This window comes from Syngnathoides biaculeatus, chromosome 12 (assembly GCF_019802595.1).
Source record: "Syngnathoides biaculeatus isolate LvHL_M chromosome 12, ASM1980259v1, whole genome shotgun sequence".
NCBI classification, from domain to species: domain Eukaryota; kingdom Metazoa; phylum Chordata; class Actinopteri; order Syngnathiformes; family Syngnathidae; genus Syngnathoides; species Syngnathoides biaculeatus.
The window spans coordinates 6,854,355-6,876,858 of record NC_084651.1 but is presented as its reverse complement, the minus strand read 5'-3'; the positions used below and the strand labels follow the sequence as shown (position 1 = coordinate 6,876,858).

At 41.5% G+C, this 22,504-nt stretch overlaps 1 protein-coding gene across 1 annotated transcript in view; it reads left to right on the top strand.

Annotated features, from left to right (window-relative positions):
* Positions 1-22,504, top strand: part of LOC133510107 (receptor-type tyrosine-protein phosphatase epsilon-like) — a 130,581-nt gene that overhangs the window by 41,053 nt on the left and 67,024 nt on the right. The window contains exon 4 of the mRNA XM_061837797.1: positions 3,047-3,563. The gene's annotated coding sequence lies outside the window, so the exon portion shown is untranslated. The remainder of the gene's footprint in view (positions 1-3,046; positions 3,564-22,504) is intronic.

Here is a 22,504-nt window from a genome sequence, read left to right as displayed (position 1 = left end):
GTACATAAATATTGAATGGAATTAATGTCACTCAAATCACAGTCAGCGGAGCGGACTTCCTCTGAGCTTTGTCTATCTGCTGAGATTTCAAATAGTGGATTAAACAATGCTGTGCGAGATGCTTCTAAAGCAACCCCTTTTTTTTTTTTTTGCCTGTATTCTTAATATGCTTAGAATAATAAAAAAGAAACAATTGCTGATTGATTCATCCAGATATCTAATTAAGGATGAGAAACATACAACCCTAGATGACCTTAATATAGGCCACGTGTCACTCCAACCTAATGTGTGGAATACCGGTCACTCACATTTGAAAAATGTACTGGTGTGGTCAGTCATGCCCGCGGATATAAAGTTACGGGTGTGTGTTCTATTTAAAATTGAGTATACCCCTTTAAGAGCTGAGGGAGGCGGTGTCAGGTAAACTAGAAAGTAGAAATAGGCTGAGCGGCAGTTGTTAGAGACCGTGTGCTTCCGTGTTTAAAAAAAAAAAAAGAGATCAGGCTGTGGTTCACTGCGCCGGATCGTTTTTCATGTGTGGGCAGTGGCGCATCTTAGAGGGAACATTGGTCAGGACTAGACAAAATAAGCAACGTCTTTCAACATCTATGTATTTCCACTCGTAACAACTTTTACGCGCGTGATTTTTCCTGCTCGACTGTGCAGATTTGCGATGGCGCGCAGGCTCATACGCGCCCGTCAAATCACAGCGACTGCGTGTACGTGTAACCATTTTTAAAACGTTCACTGCCATTACCTGCTCGCATGTACTTTTAATACGATGCGGCTTGCAGGCAGGCAAAACGTTACATAGCCTAGCAAGCTGTTGCTTGAGCTCTTGCTAGCGGTTTTATGCAACATGCTGTCATGCTCTAAAGTTTTGGTGTGGGGTAGAAATTTAATTATAATAATGTAATTTAGCATCCATTATTTCTCTCTTGTGGTCATGTTTATTTGATCTGACTGATTGGAGTACATAATCTGACCAGAGCATAGAATTCAAACCTTTTGGCACATATGTTAAAATTGTGGGGGGGGAACGCACCAAGAAAGAAAAATGTCACAAATGTAGATGCATTAAATTGCTGTATGAATTTACTGCCATCTCATAGAAGACCGTTAATGTGTTCTTTCTCTTACTGTCTCACTGGCATGAATCGATAAACAAAGATACATAATTTCTTTAAAATACAGTTTTTGAACCATTAAATATATATAGTAAATGAACGAGGCAGCATGGTAGCTCACCTGGAAGGCATTGGCCTCACAGTTCTGGGGTCCCGGGTTTGATCCCGGACCCGCCTGTGTGGAGTTTGCATGTTCTCGCCGTGCCTGCGTAGGTTTTCTCCAGGTACTCCAGTTTCCTCTCACATACCAAAAACATGGAACATAATTTGGACACTCTAAATTGCCCCTAGGTGTGATTGTGAGCGCGGCTGTTTGTCTCGATGTGCCCTGCAATTTGCTGGCAAGCAGTTCAGGGTGTACCCTGCCTCCTGCCAGATAGCAGCTGGGATAGGCTCCAGCACTCCCTGCGATCCTCGTGAGGGTAAGCAGCTAAGAAAATGGATGGATGGCTAGCAAATGAACAGGAAAATGTTAAATTTCTTAAATGTAGAAATGTACACATTCACAACAAAATAGCATGTTTATTATTGAGGAGATGCTGCACACGTAACACATTTGCCAAACTTGTCATTTACAAAACTTCTCTCTGGTAAATGGAAAACAGGATTCCTACTATGGGAGCTTTGATTTGATCTGAACTGCACCCCCCCCCCCCCAACTCATCCACCCATTAATAAGGATGCCATGCCAACTGATAACTGACAGAAAGCGGAAGTCAGGTACACACCCTGAGGAAAAGACTCCAAAAACAGCGCTAGAGCTACTCCAATGCAAGTGCTTCTATTTGCACGCATTGGAAAATTAAATGATTGCGCTGAATTAAAAGTCGCATCTATTGAGTCTCGTTTAGTGGGTAACACCTCATCTATGCATTTGTTTCCAAATAGTATCATCCTAAAGAGAGCATTGTGACTTTTTTTTTTTTTTTCCAACAGAAAAAAAAATTGTCCGCGTGTGTTTTAGCTACAAAGTTCATTTTTTGTTGTTGGGCATTAATAGTACACTGGTTAAGAATGGCAAAACAGGAAGAGGCAGTTATTTAATAACTGCATTATAACAAGTAATACAAATGTTCTTATACACATCGATGGAAATTGCTCTGTGTTGAATATAAATAAAAAAGTCTTGGTTTTTTATTTTATTCATTTTTTAAATGTAATCCATCCCTCCATTTTCTTCACCGCTTATCCTCACAAGGGTCGCGGGGAGTGCCTGAGCTTATCCCAGTTCTCAACGGGCAGGAGGCGGGGTACACCCTGAATGGTTGCCAGCCAATCGCAGGGAACATGGAGACAAACAGCAACACTCACGATCACACCTTGGGGCAATTTAGAGTGTCCAATTAATGTTGCATGTTTTTGGGATGTGGGAGGAAACCGGAGTGCCCGGAGAAAACCCACGTAGGCACGGGGAGAACATGCAAACTCCACACAGGGGAGGGCTGGGATTGAACCCGGGTCCTCAGAACTGTGAGGCCAATACGTTCCAGCTGAGCCACTGTGCCGCCAATATAAACCCAATGTTTGCCAATGCAGTCAGTTCACGTGCACAGTACTGGTGGACAGGGATTATTATCATAATCAAAAGCAGCAAATCATTACAGATGTCTATAGGAACAGAAAGGACGTTTTCAGACGATGGGCTCCATTAAGTCAGGCATGAGGACGTGGTGCGCATCAAGCTATGTTCACATGCACATCACAGACTTTTATTATGTTATTTACAGTCGGTGATTCACAGGCACGGCAATATGCATTACCTGGAAGGAGAGAGCCGCTATTCATGCTGTAGAAGTGCGTTATGCGCCGTTTTATGGGCCTGGGATGGAAGCGCTTCCATTAGCACCTTAGTGACTGACTTTACCATTTCTTCATCATTTTCAAATCTCTCTCTCTCTCTCTCTCTCTCTCTCGCACAGATTGGCTTTGTCCTACAGCACGTGAAACGTCAAACACGCGAACTCGTGCGGCGGGAGAAAACCCGTTGCGCTCTCGTGAATCACAGCAGCGTTGTATTGACGACGTCAAAAGCACCCGGCAAATAATGTTTCTGAATTCATACACCCCTCGGGATGGAGATGCAGCTTGGCATCACTGAGGGAAGCTGCCGGATATGTCGGCGGCCGTCGTGGAAGTGCTTACTCATGCGTGGGCTTTACGCGCACACCCGGACCTCCGCGCACACATACACTGTACGTCCTGTTGGAACGCCCGCCGCTGCCCTCTGCACAGACTGGACGCACTGCTGTGTTTGAGCAGAATTCCCATTGACTGCTTGATAGCATTTCTCTCTGTGTTATGTTTGTCACAGCGGAGGCTTTGGCTATTAGTTTGTATAACGCGCAACCGCGCGGAGGTTCGTCTCCCTGCTCCCGCGACTCAGCAGAATGCATAAAGATCGGAATCATCTGGAATTTGATGAAGGCCGTTATTTGGGTAAGAAGAGCTCAAAGCAATATATGCAGGGGGGAGTCAGTTGTACCGTTTTATGGATGTGATAATAACTGTACTGCAACAGTTATTAAACACCCCTTGGTGACAGTATTGAATATCTATTCACTCTTTTAGTGTCTGTCAAGCTTTCACAAATGCGTTGTTTTTCTTTATTTTAGTTTCTTTCACGTTAGTAAAGTACGATCTTGTATGATGGGTACAAGTTGTCAAAGCAGAGATCCTTGTTTTGTTTCCAAATACGGTATTTTCCACACTATAAGGCGCACCGCATTATAAGGCGCACCTTCAATGACTGGCCTATTTTAAAACTTTTTTTTTTCCCTACATATAAGGCACATAGAATAGAGGTTGGGGTTACATTATTCATCCATTAGATGGGCTGCGCTAAAGGCTCAATATTGATCCATATATAAGGCGCACCTGATTATAAGGCGCACTGTCAGCTTTTGAGAAAATTAAAGGCTCTTAGGTGCGCCTTATAGTGCGGAAAATACGGTACTGTACATTAAATATGTTTGAACAGAAAAGTATGGCGGCACGGTGACAACCGGTTTGAGCGTCTGCCTCCCAGTTCTGAGGACTGGGGTTCAAATCCTGTCCCCAAGTTCTTTCCATGCCTGTGTGGGTTTTCTCCGGGAACTCCGGTTTCCTCCCACATCCCCAAAAAACATGCATTAATTGAGGACTCTAAATTGCCCTTAGGTGTGATTGTGAGTGCAAATGCTTGTTGGTTTCTTTGTGCAATTGGCTGGCAACCAGTTCAGGGTGTAGCCCGCATCCTGCCCATTGACAGCTGCGACCCTTGTGAGGATAAGTGGCTCAGATAAGAATAGATGGAACATACAATTAGTGCTGAAAACACATGGAAAGGGTTGAAAAAAATACTGCGATATAGCAAAGCCATCTTTTGAATAGTCCTGATTTATTGGGCGGGGGGTCTACTTGTGTGCTTGTGTATTTTGTGTGCACAGGTTCTAAGGGATGAGACAAATTGAACACAGCGGGAATAACCAAATTTGTATGCTGCAATTAACAAAGCATGCTTGAGGAGGCTTTGCCCATGCATCATTCCAGCAGTCTAATGATGGGTAATTTAAGACTTTGGACATCATCGATTTCATAACGTATGATTTTTTTTTTCTTTTTTTTTTAAACAAGATATTGTAAAAGTGCTGCGCACGGCGCACCCTGGGGCAATTCTTTAAAAGCAATCACAATTGTTGACAGTTAAATACCTTTCCCCGAGATGAAGGGATGATCACTGTGCATTTAGATGAAGATAGATTGCTGCCGACCAGAAATGCTCTTACTTGGGAAGACGAGCGTGGAGGGGAATGTGGTTGCTAAGGAACAATGACAAGATTGCGCAGGGCGGTAGATACCTTACAGTGGCGAGGCCAAATAAAACAGTTTTTAGTCATCTGCAAAAAAACAAAAAAAATTGTTTATGGGTCATTATCTTTGTGCACAATTTTCCACAGGAAAAGTTAAGAACGTTCATAAATTTAGAGAATAAGTCCAGAAAAACTGTAAGAGGAAACATTTGACATGTTTAGCTTTGCAGAATATGTATTAGCGAGTACTATTTTACATTATTATGGTTGGTTATCCTTTGGGGAGCCTCAAAGGTAGCCATTGGATGCATCCCAGTTGATTTTGGGCAAGAAGTGGGGTACACCCTGGACTGGTCGCCAGTCAAATGGCAACCCCGTACATTGGGAATATAAACAAACGCGCATACTCACATTCACACCTGAAACTTTGAAGGGGAGACGGTTTCCACCTGACCCCTCATAGATTAAAAATGATACACTATTATAGTCTCCAAAGGATAGTGTTTCATAAAATGTTAAAAGTTAGATACAAACACAATTACATCAAAGACCCTCCAGTGTTATTTTAAATGCAGCGGCACCAATACCACTGTAGAAACAGGAAGTGATGACATGAAACACTGTGCATAATCGTCACTCATGATTGGCAAAGTACAGTGATGCCTCGATTCTTGACCACAATCCGTTCAAGAAAAACTGTTCCAAAAGGGAATTGTTCGAAAACCGAATCGATGATTCCCATTACAATGAATGGAAAAAGAAATAATGCGCTCCATGCCTAAAAGAATTAGGCTTTTTAAAGCATTTTTTTTTACCTTTTCATGATAATAAAAACTGCATAGTAGAAATACATGTATAGTTTTAATACTTAATATAATAAAATAATTTCAGAAATATATTTATTTTTTGCTTAAAATGTATGCTTTAGTAGTAGAGTATGCTAGGCTGGGAGTGCATTGCCGTACTTGAAGTGACTCGGCCCCCAGCCTTGTCAACTTTTTTTAGTTACAAAAGTGCAGAATGACTTTAAACAAACAATAATGAGGGGGGGGGGAAGCATTTCTTTGGAGTGATGATTGGGGTTTAACATGAGATGAGAAGAAAAACAACAGTCAATAACGGGACATGTCTGTGTACAGAGGCTGCGTTATACAGAATAACAAAAGTGGGCTGATTGCGTCGCGCGTTATGCCATTTCCATTTTTTTTTTTTTTTTTTTTTCCCAAGGGGCGTTCGAATAGACGATAACAAAGCCTGTCGTGGGTGGGTTAGCTCTTTGCGCCGAGCACATTATTTTATTTGATTATTATTATTAATTTTTTTTCGGCAGCGTGGGAATTCACAACAAACCCCGTCGTGGGTCAATTGGTCTGGCCACGCGCAAGATGTTATTTCCAGGTTTTGTTGGGGGCGTTCGCGTACCGATTTTCGTTCGAAAACGGAAGCAAAAAATCTTGAAATTTTTGTTCGAAAACCGAGGCTTTACTGTATCAGGATACCAACAGTTTGAGGCAAAATTAAATACATTAATACATATTTTTGTGTACCTACTATGTTATTTATGTGAACATTTCAGTGTGCCAAGCAAGGTTAGCACTTGTTTGGGCTTATTAGCGTATGCTATTATTAGCCGCAGAGTACCTACCATGGCTTTACATCATTTTGGAGCAGGAAGATTACTAGTGGTAGTTGAGGCTCCGTGGCTTGTGAAATTAACGACCATTAAAATGAAGAGGCGCTCAAGCGTCGTATCATTTCATTCTGCTGTTCATCGGAACCTGAACGTCCAACGAAGGCACTTTGCTTTGCGTTGTTGCTCTTTCAAGCGACAATTTGTTTTTGTACATGCGTGATTACACATTTTAACGATGCAGGAATTACTCATGTGAGGGTTGACAGTTGAAAAAGTTAGTCATCATTTTTCAAATGTTTTATTCTTGTTTGGTATAAAATAATAAGAGGGCTAAATTATTTACAGCACTTGAATGAAGTTCAAGTTTTGCCTCTGATAAGTTCATTTAAAGTAAAGTCCAATTTTTTTTTTTTTTTCCATTTTCATTAAAGGGTTGCTTAGATTACAGTATACTGGACTGTGTTGCATGAAAAGTGTGCTACTGGATACACGATTATATTATGTGAATAGTCTCATTTGTTGTATTATGTGTTGCTAAAACTTAAATGAATAAATCTTGTTAATCAAGCCTAAGTTGGGCATTCTCTTCTGCCTTAATTACAGTACTTGGATTCATAATGGACAAAGATGACGGCTTAAGGGGAGATTTTTTTTTTCTTCGTCTTCAATATTTAAGTGGATTGTGGAACATACAAAGGGAGTAAATTAGTTTTCTAAGGGGCCACTGTAGCAAAATACCCCCCCAAAAATCCCATGATTTTAAAAAAAAAAAAAAAAAAAAAAAAAAAAGGCGTTCATTCAAGCCATCTCTACGACATTAAGTTGTGTTGTGGTCATGCGCCTAGTATAGGTACTTACGGGCTTTGGTAGGGATATTTACCGTAATTCCCGGCCTACAGGGCGCACCTGGATATAAGCCTTACTCAGTACATTTGTAAAGGAAATACTGTTTGGTACGTACATACGCCGCAGCTGTGTAAAAGCCATGAGTGCCCACATTGAAACATGAGATATTTATAAAGAAAGAATGCACACAGAGATTTTAAGGCTAACGCTAGCGCCGCGCTAACAGGGCTGGTTAAAAAAAAACATACCAGTAAAAATCACTGGGACACGACAGTAACACGCTAGCACAGCACTAACCGGTCCTGACCGGTAAAAGTCACTTCCTCGGCACATATATTCCACCGGTCTCACTCTTACCTTTTTCCGCTCGAGTGCCTCCCTTGCGGCCGTGAGAAAAAATGCACAAATTAGCCGCATCACCGCATAAACCGCAGGGTTGAAAGCGTGTGGGGAAAAAAGTCGCGGCTTATAGGCCGGAAATTCCGCTACTTGAGGTGATGTGCTCGTTTCTTGAAGTGGGGACGCACCTGAGCTGTGGCTTTTTTCTTTTTGTATGAGCGAACACAGCATCATTCTGGTTGGTGGAGCCCAATAAACTCACTGCACTATTTCAAATGATGTTTCGGTGTCTGCTCGACGTAGTTCATCTTCTTTTATATCTTTTATACCGGTCACACTTGGGGGTATCACTCTTCATGGTGGCTGGTTCACTTGTTAAAAAATAAAAAATCCCAGAATTTCGAAATGAGAGTTTCTTCTCGTTTGCCTCTTCACTTGTTCCGGGGGTGTCTGTGAAAAGCAGCCCTCCATTTTGTCTGTGGAGAGCGTGCACTGCCTAATTGTTCCTTTCAGACATGTTCGGTATATCACGCGAGTTGCCCTCTTCTTCATGCAAAATTACTGAGGCACAACAAAGGAGCAGTGGTGCTTTGTTAATACCACTTCACTGGTTGTTAAAAAGATTTTGTGAGTTGGAGCAGTCTCTCAGGTCTAATTAACGTGTTTGAAATTTATAGGTGGGGGGGGAAAGTCTGCAAATGTTTTACCGTCCAACTTTTTGTTGTCTTGCATGGCTTCTTGCGCTTTTATTCATCGACGATGTCCTTGAATACGCAGCAAAAACAGCTCAGCACAGTGACATATCATTGAGTCAGTGGAACCTAGAGTCAAACTTTAATGCACAATTTGGAGTTTGACCAACGTTTCCTGGAATATAGACCTCAAAAGTGTTAGAAAAAAAAAAAGACAGGGAGTCATCTCCAACGTACACGGAAGCGTGCTGAGACCACACATTAAACATTGGTAAAACTCTCCCTGACATGATTTTTTTTTTTTTTAAAGATGCATTATTCTTAAATGAGTCCAATGCGTATTTATAAAAAGAAAATAAAACTGTCGGTCACAGTTTACGTAGTTAATGTGTGGCCGCAACATGCTTCCATTTACGGGGGCTGAAGCCTATCCCAGTGGTTTATTTTCTTTTTTTAAATACGCATTGGACTCATTTGAGAACAATACATATTTAAAAAAAAAAAAAAAGTCTGTCACTGAGAGGTTTACTGAAGTTTAACATGTACTTGTATTTGTCCTAAAATGTCAGAGGAAGGAACACAAACATTGGATCAGTAATTGCAAACATTGAGATGCATGATTGTACAAAAAGATCATCAATAGAAGAAAAAGTCCGGGACCTATGGCTCGGTTCTAATTGCATCCCGAGCCAGGGCTGGCTCCGGATGTTTGCTCGTTTTCTTGAAATGAGCTCCATCCTATGGTGATCAGTAAGCAGGAAATTACATTAGACTGTAGACTGCCCCCTGACACTTGGTGGCAGGTCACTCCCCCCCCCCCCTCCTCCAACTCTCGGCGCTCCAAACACTTAAGCTATTAACCTTATTTTAGTTTGGACAACCTGAATGGATTACCCTTTTTGTTATAATGGCTTCCCTTTTCTTCATTGTATTTTTTATTTATTTTTTTTTTTTAAGTTATGCCCATTTAGCCTTCCCTTTAATGGTCAACATGGAACAGCAGACAGATTTAGAAATTCCCTCAAGCCATCTGTTGGAGACGGGTATGTTCGTGGAACAGCCAAAGAGGACCAAATGGCTCTATTTGAGGGTAATTCAGTCAAAGCTAGCTGATGTGTACACTTGCAGTGAGATGGCATTTTAGGCTGGGGGGGTGGGTGAGATCAACATCGAAGTCTTGTTGTTGCGTTCATTTTATTTTGGAGATTGAAAATATCCATCTGTCAATCCATCCCGTTGGACAGAATCACCTGGATCAAAAACCGAGAATGTATTTAATGCAGAGGCCTCATTAATTCAACACACTGTACGTGTATCTTTCTCCAAATCGCTACACTAATTTGATAAATGCTTGCCAGCGGAATTTAGGATTGTGCTACTGTGTAAGCGTAATAAAGTAGTTGAAAAATGAATCAACAGGGGATGTCAGAAAAATGACCCCAGCATTTAGACATTAATGGATGTGCATGCCAGATTTCTTGCCATTTTAAGTAATATCAAGGGCTAACAATTCAAGTAGTAAATCACTGTTGGCTTGCCTGTCACCTCTAATAGCTTAATTTTAAATTGGTTTTGCTTATATTTGAGTACTGTATTGATAAAGCAGCAAGAGAGATGCAATTTTTTTTGTCCCCCCCTCCAATCTTTTATTTCCATTCCTCTCCGTTTAAACCAGAAAAGCTGGCGGCAAAAGTGTGAATTTCACACTAAAAGTCAGGAATAAGAGATGCTTAAAGTTCTTTAACGTGAGGAAAGACGAAGGTTTTGCAAAAATACATTTAACACAGATGCAGATTTAGTTTGAAGTTGTGTTTGGGCTGTGTGGTTTTTTTGGATGACATTGAAAGCCCATGTGCTTTTGTTCGTCCAAATTGACATTTTCCAAAATGTTATCATAGATACAAAAATGATCAGCTGTCAAGCACATCTGTCTGCTTGTAAAATGTAGAAAAATGTCCATATGCTCAGTTATATTCTGGTGCGTTCCAAAAGCCTTCATTTGCTACCCAGTATTCCATTAGAGACAGACATCCTTCCATTTTCTTATAGCTTATCCTCACGAGGGTCGTGGGGAGTGCTGGAGCCTATCCCAGCTGTCAACGGGCAGGAGACGGGGTACACCCTGAACTGCTTGCCCGCCAATCGCAGGGCACAATGAGACAGACAACAGCCACACTTGCAATCACACCTAGGGGCAATTTAGAGTGTCCAATTAATGTTGCATGTTTTTGGGATGTGGGAGGAAACCGGAGTGCCCGGAGAAAACCCACGCAGGCATGGGGAGAACATGCAAACTCCACACACACAGGGCCGGGATCGAACCCGAGTCCTCAGAACTGTGAGGCCGCCAACGCTTTACCAGCTAACCCACCGTGCCGCCCTAGAGACAAACAATACCTCACAAAATTTTTCAGTACTGGTCGTCATGAGTGTGATTCTCTACTTTGAGCAAAGACATCCAATACCAAAAGTTGAAAATTAACCTGCTTCAGCCGTGACATAAATCACCGCTTTCACGTTCTACCCTCAGGCAACGGTACCAAATGCCTTGTGCAAATGAAATTATCTTGAAAAAAAAAATCCAGTAAAATATCAATCATTAGGGACACTTTGAAGCAAGACTGGTGCCTCGGGGGGGGGGGGAAAAAGCACATTATTTTTACACAGCCTCGTTCCGAGGTGGAGCTCCATTTGAGCGTAGCATCTTTCATTTACAGTATGGTGGAGACTTGGAGGTCGGCCACCAAATTGTGACACTTTTCGCAAATAATTAATAATAAACATTAAAAATAATGTCAGTAGCCGTACATGTAGTGTTTCTTGCTTTCTAGGAGTTTTTTTTTTTTAAACCAGTCATACAAATGTAAAACCAAGCTAACCCCTACTATTAGTAAAATGTACCATAATTCCCAGCCTACAGAATGCACCTGGTTATAAGCCTCACTGAGTACATTTGTAAAGGAAATACCATTTGGTACATACATGTGCCGCAGCTGTGTAAAAGCTGCAAGTGCCCACATTAAAACACGAGATATTTACAAAGAAAGACGGTACACAGAAAAATGTTAACGTTAGCACTAATACTAGCACCCCGCTAAAGCTAACACTAGCGCCGCGCTAGCGCTAATGCTAACAGGGCCAGTTAAATATCACTGAGGACTCCCAGTAACACAGCAGCAACAGGCTAGTACAGCGCTAACGCTAGTGCAGCGCTAACAGGGCTGGTAAAAGTCACTTCCTCAGCAGATATATTCCACTGAGCTTATTCTTACCTTTCCGCTCGAGTGCGGCCGTCCAAAAAAAAAAAAAAAAAAGCACAAATTAGCCGCGTCACCGCATAGACTGCAGGGTTGAAAGTGTGTGGGGGGAAAAAAGTCGCGGCTTGTAGGCCGGAAATTATGGTACTATAAATAAAGTAACTTTAACTGAGGTAGGAAGTTATGTTGGGATGTTGTGAAATATGCCGCTAAAGACTTTTTGTCTGGTGTTGGAGTTGGGGTAAGTGCAGACTTTGATATGGAGGTGGCAAAGATTTCCTGCCATTTAAATAAATGCCAGTTTTATAGTGCGTTAAATCAGCAATTGAGCATGATTTGGAATGCGTTGTGTTGACCTTGGTACACATTATATGCAACCATATATGAAAATAAGGCAGTGCTTGGTAACTTGAGTGAGATTTCCCCTCCATTTCCTGAAAGTACTCCTTTTGGAAATGCTAGTATTCCACCTGATGACAAATATATTTGTGTAAGAAAATGAGCAAGCGCTTGGCGACGGAGGGAACGGGAAAAACTCCCTCAAAGGAAGAAACCTGGAACAGAACGCAGGCTCTGCGGGGGGGAGACCGTCTGCATCGCCTGATTGGTTGGCTCGAGGTAGCGAGAGAAAGTAGAGGAGGCTTGAGCAGCAGGGGCTGAGATGAGAGAACAATGGGCACAACAACAGTTGTAATCGTCCTCGCACAAAAGAAACAATGATACCAGCCCAGTGTACAACAGCGATGTTGTATAAGAATGCCGGGCACTCAGTCTGGACTAATTCATCCCAAAGGTGTTCTGTCAGGATTCGGTCCAGACCAGTCAAATTTATCCACACCAAATTTCATCGACTGTCTTTATGCAGTTCTACTTTGGTAGCAGTGTGTTGTTCAGAACCACTCGGTATGCTGAATCTTTCAGAGTTCCTTTCATCAGATCCAGCCAACATTTTGGACAATTCCACGCGGCCACATTTGTAGGAACACTTCTATTTCCAACATGGCTGTGCACCAGTGCACAAAGCGTGATTCATAAATACACGGATGAGAGAGTTTGATAGAGGCGAACTTGACTGGCCTGCACAGCGTCCTGACATCAGTAGAATAGGACACCTTTGGGATGAATTAGAGCTGAGACGGAGAGCCAGGCCATCTCGTACCAACATCACTGTGTGTGACCTCAAAAGTACGCTTCTGGAAAAGTAGTCAAAAATTCTCTCCACCCAAACCTAGCCCTCGTGCAAATGCTATGAATGCCATAAATGAAATATTAAACTATTGATCCTACTTCAGGTCATATCAGAATCATCTTTATTTACCAAGTGTGCCAAAAACACACATGGAATTTGTCTCTTGTAAGGGGTATCTGCGTTAGTATGACAACAGGCCACCATTTTTATTTAAAAAAAAAAAAAAAATGCTTTTGAGACGTTAAAACATAAAAACACTCCACGGACAGTCACTTAGCAATAAAAGGTCACCGTGAGAATGAGTGAATATTTTTGGGACATGGTGTAGAGTGCAGATTCGAATGTGCATCTCCATAAATAACCAAAAAGCACCAGTAATATGAGAGAGAGAGAGAGAGAGAGAGAGAGAGGAGAGAGAGAGAGAGAGAGAGAGAGAGAGAGAGAGAGAGAGAGAGAGAGAGCGAGAGAGAGAGAGAGCTCTCTCTCGAGAGAGAGCTCTAGAGCTCTATCTCTCTCTCTCTCTCTCTCTCTCTTCTCTCTCTCTCTCTCTCCTCTCTCTCTCTCTCGCTCTCTCTCTCTCTCTCTCTCTCTCTTCTCTCTCTCTCTCTCCTCTCTCTCTCTCGCTCTCTCTCTCTCTCTCTCCTCTCTCTCTCTCTCTCTCTCTCTCTCTGATTATGATTAAACAATCGAGAAGAAGAAACAATGCTTGGGCGTCTGTCCTCCGGGCTATGTCAGGAAGCCGTTTCCACAGGAGACAAGCCTGATCGTAAAAGGCTCTACCTAACATGCTATTCTTAAAAAAAAAAAAATGTTCACAATATGTATTTGTGAGCCTTGGGAGCATACCATTCGCCGAGGTTGATAAGGGACCATGAGCTTTTTAACGGTACAATGGTGCCTGGCCATGCTTTGTATGTGAGGTGGAGGAGGACATTAAATTGAATCCTAAATTTTATAGGAAGCTATTGCAGAAAAGATACGTGAGAAATATAAACTCTTCTCTGTTCGGAACTCCTGCTGTGCCATTGTGGACTAGCTGGAGGCCCTTTACAGACCGGGGCAATCCAATGGCTGGGCTGCACGCGATGTCACGGTTATCCATCCAGTTACTTGACCGCCATTGTTGCAGACAAGCAGCCATCTGTCCGTCGTCATCATGCCGGATTTTTTTTTGCGTCTACGGATGTGGAATTCACAGAAACGGAGACACTGGGAAGCGATTTTTCCGCGTTCCAAAGATTAGATTCCATGAAGGATATTATACAATGGCGTGATCGGGGGGAAAAAAAAAGTGGCTTGCAAATAATACGACGTGCAGATCTGAACGAAGGTCGAGTACACAAGGCAAATTGTTATTTGAAAGTATGTTCTGATCCTTTTGTAAGCAGTGTTTATTTCTAATGTCCGGATATTCTACTTCAAGGAAGTCTTTCAGATCCTTTGAAAGTACGTCGTTGTGGAGAGTATATGGATCGATATCTTCAGAGAGTTTGATCTTCTGTACATATCTAGCTTTGGCGACACCATCGACTGAATTAAAGTAGGCAGAAAACTTCCGCCGCTCGCCGGTGAAACATGGGTCTGTGGTTGCCATGGTGATGTCGTCTGCAATGCCTACCTTGTCTGTAGAAATGGCGGCGATTATCACGTGATTGCAACCCAAGGATAGCAAACGCTTGTAATTTCAGACTTTTCACTTCTTCTTTATCTGCCAACATGTTCGCTTGCACACATAGATAGCGTTGTTTAACAGAAACAAAACCCGTAGTTTAATTTCACTCCGATAAATTGGCTAGTTAGCCTAGCCGTTAGCAAGTTGACAACGTTCACTTGCTGTTGTTTTCATTGTAGGATTTGACACAGGAGTAATTCCTTCACTATGAATCATCTTGTGGATGTTAGTGTTCATGAAAAATGGTTACTATTGTCATTTGATGCTAATATTAACATGTTGCCCAAGTGATGATGTGCCTTGATCTGTAAATAGTGTACACGGTTACAAAACACTGCAGCGTTATCAGCATCTGATGATAATGTCCAGCTAAAGTGTTGAAATCGTCTCGGGTGATGTTATGGACCTTGCTGTTACATTTATTGACAAGTGTCATTCGGCGGCTTGGTGATTAAATGCTGCATATACGAGTGATAATTGAATGGAATCCCAATGGACGCTCACTTTGTGTGTGTCTGTGGGGTGGGGGCGGCAGTTATTTGTTTAAATTAGCCACTGGATGCTTTGCGCTAGGTGAATAAGTGTTATTCGATGCACAGATTAGCTATAAAACAGTGTCAACTTGTGAAATGGCATTTACTTGATTGTGCAGAAGTGCGGGGGCTGGGTGGGGGTTATTTTTGTTTGATCTGTCCACGCGTCACAAAGGATGAACTGTTGTTGCTTGTTTTAATTGTCTCAGCAAAGGGCACTTGTTTGTTTTTGCTTCTGCTGATAAAAGCAAGTAGCCAGCGATCAAGGCGGAAGAGGCGATGGCTGCACGCTCCCGCTGCCCACAGCTTGTCAATCGAACGAAAATGAAAAACAGACTCGCTATTGGTCTTAGCTGTATGTGAGGCAGAATGTGGACTGTCGTACTGGATGAGCTCACAATCTCTTGAAGAAACTCATTTTGCTCAGGGAGGATTTTGTCATGAGCAAGGCTGGACCATGGCCAAAGAGGGGCGTGGCCTGGGCACCGCTCAGGGCGGTGTCACCTCTGACACCTGTCACCGGCCACAGCTGTTTTCCATGTGGACTCTAATTAGACCATGTATTTAAGTTTGGAGTTTTGTCACTGCGGTTGCCAGTTTGTTGCCTTGTGTCAGTGTGTCGCGTTCACTGCCAGTTGGATTCTCCACCACTGAGAGTAAGTGTAGTTTTGAGCAATCCTCGTCACAGTGATTCTGTGCCCTTTGGTTACTCCCGTCCTGTTAAACATGTTAGTTTGCCCCGTAGTCATCGGACCTTGCTGAATGTCTCTTTGGATCCTGCCGAGCCTAGCGTTTTTGTGCCTCTGCCTTGTTTGAGACTGCTTTTTGGTATCGACCTGCTTCCTAAATAAAACCACGTCAAACATTATGTCCTCGTCTTGGAGTCCTGCATTTGGGTCTGCCCCCGCACCGATGGTTTTTGATAGATTTCTGGTGTAAAAATGTTAAAATAGCGTAGCCCTATACAAAACATTCAATCTGGATCCCATTGACCTGGATTGGATGAAATATCATTATTAGGTACATTAAACCAGGATATGTAAACCTGATACCAGTACAAATGAGATATAGATTTGGTAATCTAATCCTCCTAGTCCACCTGTTGGCTGGCATAGACTGTGTTACTCCCTCCGACCCTTGCGAGGATAATCGTTTTGTAAAATGGATGGATGGAGTCCAATTTGTTTCCTTTTAGTCAAAGTGCTTCTATGTGCTAAACCGCTATTTTGGTATAATATCAACATCATAGAGCCCAGTGAGAAAAGTAAACTCAAGGTAATCCATCGAGTTTCACAAGTGGGTCCAAACAGACATCTGACAATAAATCCAAGAATGGAATCTCAGTGCACAAATTATGAATGCACACTCTTCTTCAACTCAGGGTGCATAAATTGGAAGCTTCTGCTACTCCGCCAAATCACTTTTTTGAATAATGAAGTCTTGTTAAAGTGTCAGAATTTTTTTTGTTTTTTTGTTCATGTGGTAAACCTCGGGTGAAAATCCCAAGTATCAACGTCCAATCTATATGCTGTGTAAGTCTATGCAGTGTTTTTGTTCCTGCACATTTTCAAGGTGGGTAGAAATATATATTTTTTTCCAACTCGATCCATTGCAATATCCCCCTCACCAATTCAGTATTTATTCAGTAAATCCCGTCAATCGATTCACATAACCCTCCTGGCCACTGGGGTTGAGGGGTGGGGGCGCTTTCCTTGTGATTCACGTTGTATTGACAAAGGTCGCACTCAATTAAAACAAAAGAAGACCAAAGCAGGCTTCAATTTTCAGATCTGACATTTCGGATCGGTTTGGATTCCCCCGTGAGTCCAGAAACACGGGAAACAGAACGAAGCAAGGTGTTTTATAAATAGTCGTAGGCAGAATTTTGATTGTCATCACAATTTCCAGGAGGAAATATTTAATTTTACATGCATTAACTTTTTCAGTTAGTTTTTGCATAACTCATTTTTTTGTATTTTATATGCACAAAAAGTCTGTCACTTCGAAAATGTGTATTTTGAGATATTTTATTATGAATAATTGTGACAGTGCTGTGGAAAAAGTGTTTGCCCCCTTCTCAAATTCTTATATTTTTTCCATAGTTTCCCCACTTTGACAAACAAAAAAGTGTTAATATCAGGTAATTTCCGGGAAAATTAAACAAACAAAAAAGTGTTAATATCAGACAAACATAACCCAACTGAACTTAAAATGCTGTATTTAAAATAGTTCATTTAACACGTTAAATTTTTCTTCTTTTCCTTTCGGCTTGTCCCGATTTAGGGGTTGCCACAGTGAGTCATCTTTTTCCATCAGTCTTCATGTCCTCCCTCACAACATCCATCAACATTTTCTTTGGTCTTTCTTTCGCTCGTTTGCCTTGCAGCTCCATCCTCAGCACCCTTCTACCAACATACACAATCTCTCACCTCTGGACATGTCCAAACCATCGAAGTCTGCTCTCTCGAACCTTGTCTCCATAACATCCAACTTTGGCTGTCTCTCTAATGAGCTCATTTCTAATCCTATCCAACCTGCTCACTCCGAGCGAGAACCTCAACATCTTCATTTCTACTACCTCCAGTTCTGCTTCCTGTTGTTTCTTCAGTGCCACTGTCTCTTATCTGTACATCACCACTTTTATAGACTTTGCCATTCACATAGAACTTAGAACCTTCCGCCAACTGTTCCACCCTGGAACCCAGGACAGGACAGGACCCACTCATCTAACACATGAAATAACTGTGGCTAATCACAATTTTGGGTTAATTTTCACCGATCAAGCCTGATTCCCTTCAGAACTGTTCAAGCAAGAAATCATTTAACAGAAAATGTTCCGGGAAAATTAAATTGAAAGAACAGCTGAAAAATGAATTCATTAACTCCTATAAGTCTGGAAAAGCCATTTTTTAAATGTTATGATTCCAGTGAACCATACGGGGAGTTAACCTCACATAGGGGAAAAACACTGAACCATGGTGAACCTTGCTAGGAGTGGCCGGCCTGCAAAGAATACTCCTAGAGAAAAGCAATGACTCATACAGGAGTCAACAATTAAAAAAAAGAAAAAAAAACTTTCGAAAGAACTGCATGCTTCTCTGACCTCAAGGTTAAGGTCTGTGTTCATAACACAACGATAAGGAAGAGACTTGACAAAAATGGTTCATATGGCAGAGTTCCAAGGCACAAAAAAACCCACTACTGGCCAGAAAGACCATAAAGGCTAATCTTACTTTTGCAAAAAAAAAAAAAAAAAATCCATCTGAATGATCGCAAAAACAATTGTGAGAATATAACAGTATATTCGATGATAGTTGAGTTTTTTTATTTTTTATTTTTTTAAGGTGTGTGCGCGTCAGTAGTATACCACTCTGCAGCTAATAGTCTGATTATTAAAAACCTGGACCAAGCGAGTCTCTGCTGAAATATCATAACGGCATATTTAATCTAATACTTAATTGGGGTTGCTCACGTTCATTAAATTCAGCCAGATGTCCGTCAGATTGAGGTCCATTTTGATCTTATTTCAGTTGAATCACTTCTATTCTTTAATTTCTTCTTCTGATGGTAATAGAGATTGCAAGTTGCTAATTAATAGTTAATAACTACCTTTCCATTCTGCAACCACCAGTGCATTGAAATGTTGTTGGCATTGTTTCACTCTTGACTGTAAATATTCCCAATCCAGATGGCTATAATTAATGGTACTGTTTTTCAGGCATGTCTAGAACTTGGCGCTGTTTTCATATTTTGCTCCCACACCTTATCGAGATTAATCAGAGTGGAGGAAATATTCTCATGAGACTTTAGTCGGAAATTGGACTTGGACTAAAGCAATACTGTATATTGTGTTTGAATGATATTATTTCAAGTAATACTTTTAAAAAAATGTAGCATTGTATTTTGCCAAAATGTAAAAAAAAAATAGGGTGTAAGGTATATCAACACAGTGAATACTCATTTCTCGAACATGTCGAGATTTTTTTGCTTCAATTTTCGCACAAAAATCGATACTCAAATGCCCCCGACAAAACCTGGAAATTACACATTGCGCATGGCCAGACCAGCTGACCCACGACGCGCTTTTTTGTGAATTCGCATGCTGCCAAAAAAACACGGAAATAACATATTGCACGCGGCGCAAGCAGTCGACCCACCCACGACGCGTTTTGTTATTGTCAAAGAAAGCAACTTGCTTGTTTAAAGTTATTTTGGACTTTTGTTAATGAAAAAAGTTTACAAGGCCGGGGGCCGAGTCGCTACAGACACGGCAATGCACTCCCGGCCTAGCATACTCTACTACTAAAGCATACATTTTAAACAAAAAATAAATATATTTTTTAAATTATTTTATTATCTAAAGTATTTAAACTATACATATATTTCTACTATGCAGTTTATTATCAGGAAAAGCTAAGAGAATGCTTTAAAAAGCCAATTTTTTTTTTAGGCTTGGAACGCATTATTTCTTTTTCCATTCACTGTAATGGGAATCATCGATTCGGTTTTCGAACAATTCCCTTCTCGAACCATTTTCTGGAACGGATTGTGGTCGAGAATTGAGGCATCACTCTACTGTAAACCCTTTCGACAATGATGCATTGTATTGTTTTTAATGACAGACAAAGAAAAATAATTCGCAATTTGAGTTGAGTTTTGTTGTAAAAACAGTTTTTTAAGGAGTCCTTTAGGCATGCTGCTGCTGTTAATCCAGCCGGTCCGTGCTTTGTACAATGCTAATTCATATCCGCAGCAGCAATCATGTGTTCTGATTTCATATGCTGCCTGTGACCCAAACAGTGTTTACCTCACCTAGCAATTGCAGCACCGAGTCGAGCCATCTTCACTGTGATTCCTGATGCCTTTTATTGGGGGAGGCGGGAGGAGGGAGGAGGCGCGTCCGTACATTTTGGTGCATTACTGTCTACTGATTTAAAATGATCCTCGCAGCTTGTGGACGACTGGGTGTGAATACTGATTGCAACGAGTAGAGGCACCTAGATGTGGCTTCTTTTGTGTTTGTTTACTTTTGTTGTCCATTATTGCCCACCTCGTGTCCTTTTTATGAACCCGGCAACTCGAAGGCAGTCCTAAACTGTACAAAATGTGGTGCAAACGCTGCATACATTACATTTCAACATGAATAGCTTCAGATTTGGATTTGATTTATAGACCAGAGTTCTTTGATGGACAGGCTCGTGTACAAATCCGGGTCCAGACATTTCATTTTGACGAATGCTTTGTAGTTTAACGAGTGCAACTTTTAGGGGGGGGGGATTACTGCAGTGGGATTTTCACCTACAAAATACTTTTGTTGTGTTTACGGTAGAGACCAATGAGGTGCCTTGCAGCTATTCCCGTGTGACACACCTTAAGAAATCCTTCAGAACATCCTTGGGAATACAGGGAGTCCTCGGTCTACCACTGAGATCCGTTCCTACAGTCGCGACTTAACTCAAATTTAGACTTAAGTTGAACTCCACCATTAAAGTCAGTCATCAAAATACTTTGTGTAAAAAAGGAAATACATTGAAATAAACAAGATGATGTACTTGGCGTTGCTGCTGAGGTAGATGGAGAAGAATGTGAGGCTGTACTTAGCTATTGCTAAGGAACCTGGTCTTCAATCCGCTCCATCTCAACAAGTATCAAAGAACCTTGTTTTGTGATCATTGTATCCGACATAGGAACGGAACCCTTCACATGCGCTAATATACGGGCTTTGCCTTTAATAATGGTCAGCACGCTCGACCGATTGAAGCCTTGGTGCTCTCCAATCTTTTTATGATCTTGAGCTTCCTTTCCATGGTAATGGATTTTCTTTTGGCTGCAGAAGCATTGCTAAAAGACGCAGCTTTCTTCTTTGGGGCGATAATGTCTAGAAAAGGAAGGCGAAAAATAGGAAGATACTCCCCGCGCACAAACACGGGCAAGCATTAGTCAGACAAAATGGCGGACGGGGGACGGGCGTTGTAAAGTTTAAGCGTCTTAGGTCGAGATCGTCTTAACCTGAGGACTTCCTGTACAGCGAGTGGGCATGTTTCGGAGAGGAACGCGGTATCAAAGCTTAAAAGAAAAAGTGAAACATAGGTAATGGAGTGCTCGAAAACAAGAACGTGAAAAGTTTCTTTCGGCTTGTCCCGCTAGGGGTCGCCACAGCGTTAACATATGACCAAAAAATTGGGATGCATTTTGTTATGAACTTTCTGATTCGATTCAACTTAATTTCTTGATGTTGTATCATTTGTTAGATTTGTTGTGAATATATTTATGTATTTGAATTATTTTAGGTAAATTTAGCATGTTAGTTCATCCTTGCTTCGAAGAGTCTTGTTCACGGGACGAGTTCCTTACACACAGATGCTACAGTAGCTTCCCAGAAGTGGCCAAGGACAACTCCATCATAACCAAAGAATATGCCAAATCATCACCAAAGAATGTGCCTTTGTGAATTTCATCTGCTCACCTCCCCTTTTGACCTCGTGTGTTTTTTAATGAAAAGAAAAGATAATGTGAGAGGCTGGTTCAGAACGCGTTTGGAGACTGTTAACTGGCCCGTCTCTCGCATACTCCTGATCAGAAGAAAGATGACTTCTAGTCCGTTATTTGTGCAATTATTCCAACCTAACATTTTCTTGGTGCATTATAGACAACAATTTTTTCTATCATCTGAAATTGTTCATCCTGCGCTCGGGTTGTGTCCCAAGTTCTTAACTTGTTGTTTACAAATTTGCAATTTGTTCTTGCTAACCTTGTGTCCCTCATTGCTAAATGTTTTAACGATGAATTTGTATCACTTCTGCAAGTTTCCTTGTGGCGTGATGCAAGCAAAACACCGTCTGCATAGAGTAGAATTTGACAGTTCAAATGTGGAGATACTGGCTGTCATAACTTGTGAATAAATTGTTGGCCTTTCACTGAACTCTTGGGGTAACCTGGTAAATATGTATTGTTGCCTCCAAATCCAAATGCAAACTCAATCCACTACTGTCAAAACTTTTGCATCTGGTCTTAATGATTCAGGAATGTGTTTGTCTGGGACACAAGGTGCATTTACTGCTTGTAGGTTTTGAACCGTTGTCCAACCTCCTGATGGGGGCGCCACTTTTTTTTTTTTTTTATTTACTGGTAAAATAGGCGTGTTGCAGGGAGAGTCTAGACATTCAATTATTATCCATGCAGTAACTAATGACTCAATAACCATCTTTATGTCTAATGCATCTGGTTATAATGGACATTGTTTCATGCATGGTCTATATTCCCTTTTAGGTCCAATTTGTAGAGGTTGCGCTCCCCTAATGACTCCTATTGACCATATGCATTCTGGGACTTCCTTTAAAAATGTTTCCTCTTCCTCTGTTAAGAGGTAAGACTCAATACTGCGTCACTTTTGATGAAGGTGACGGCCTGCACTTTTTAAAATGTTGT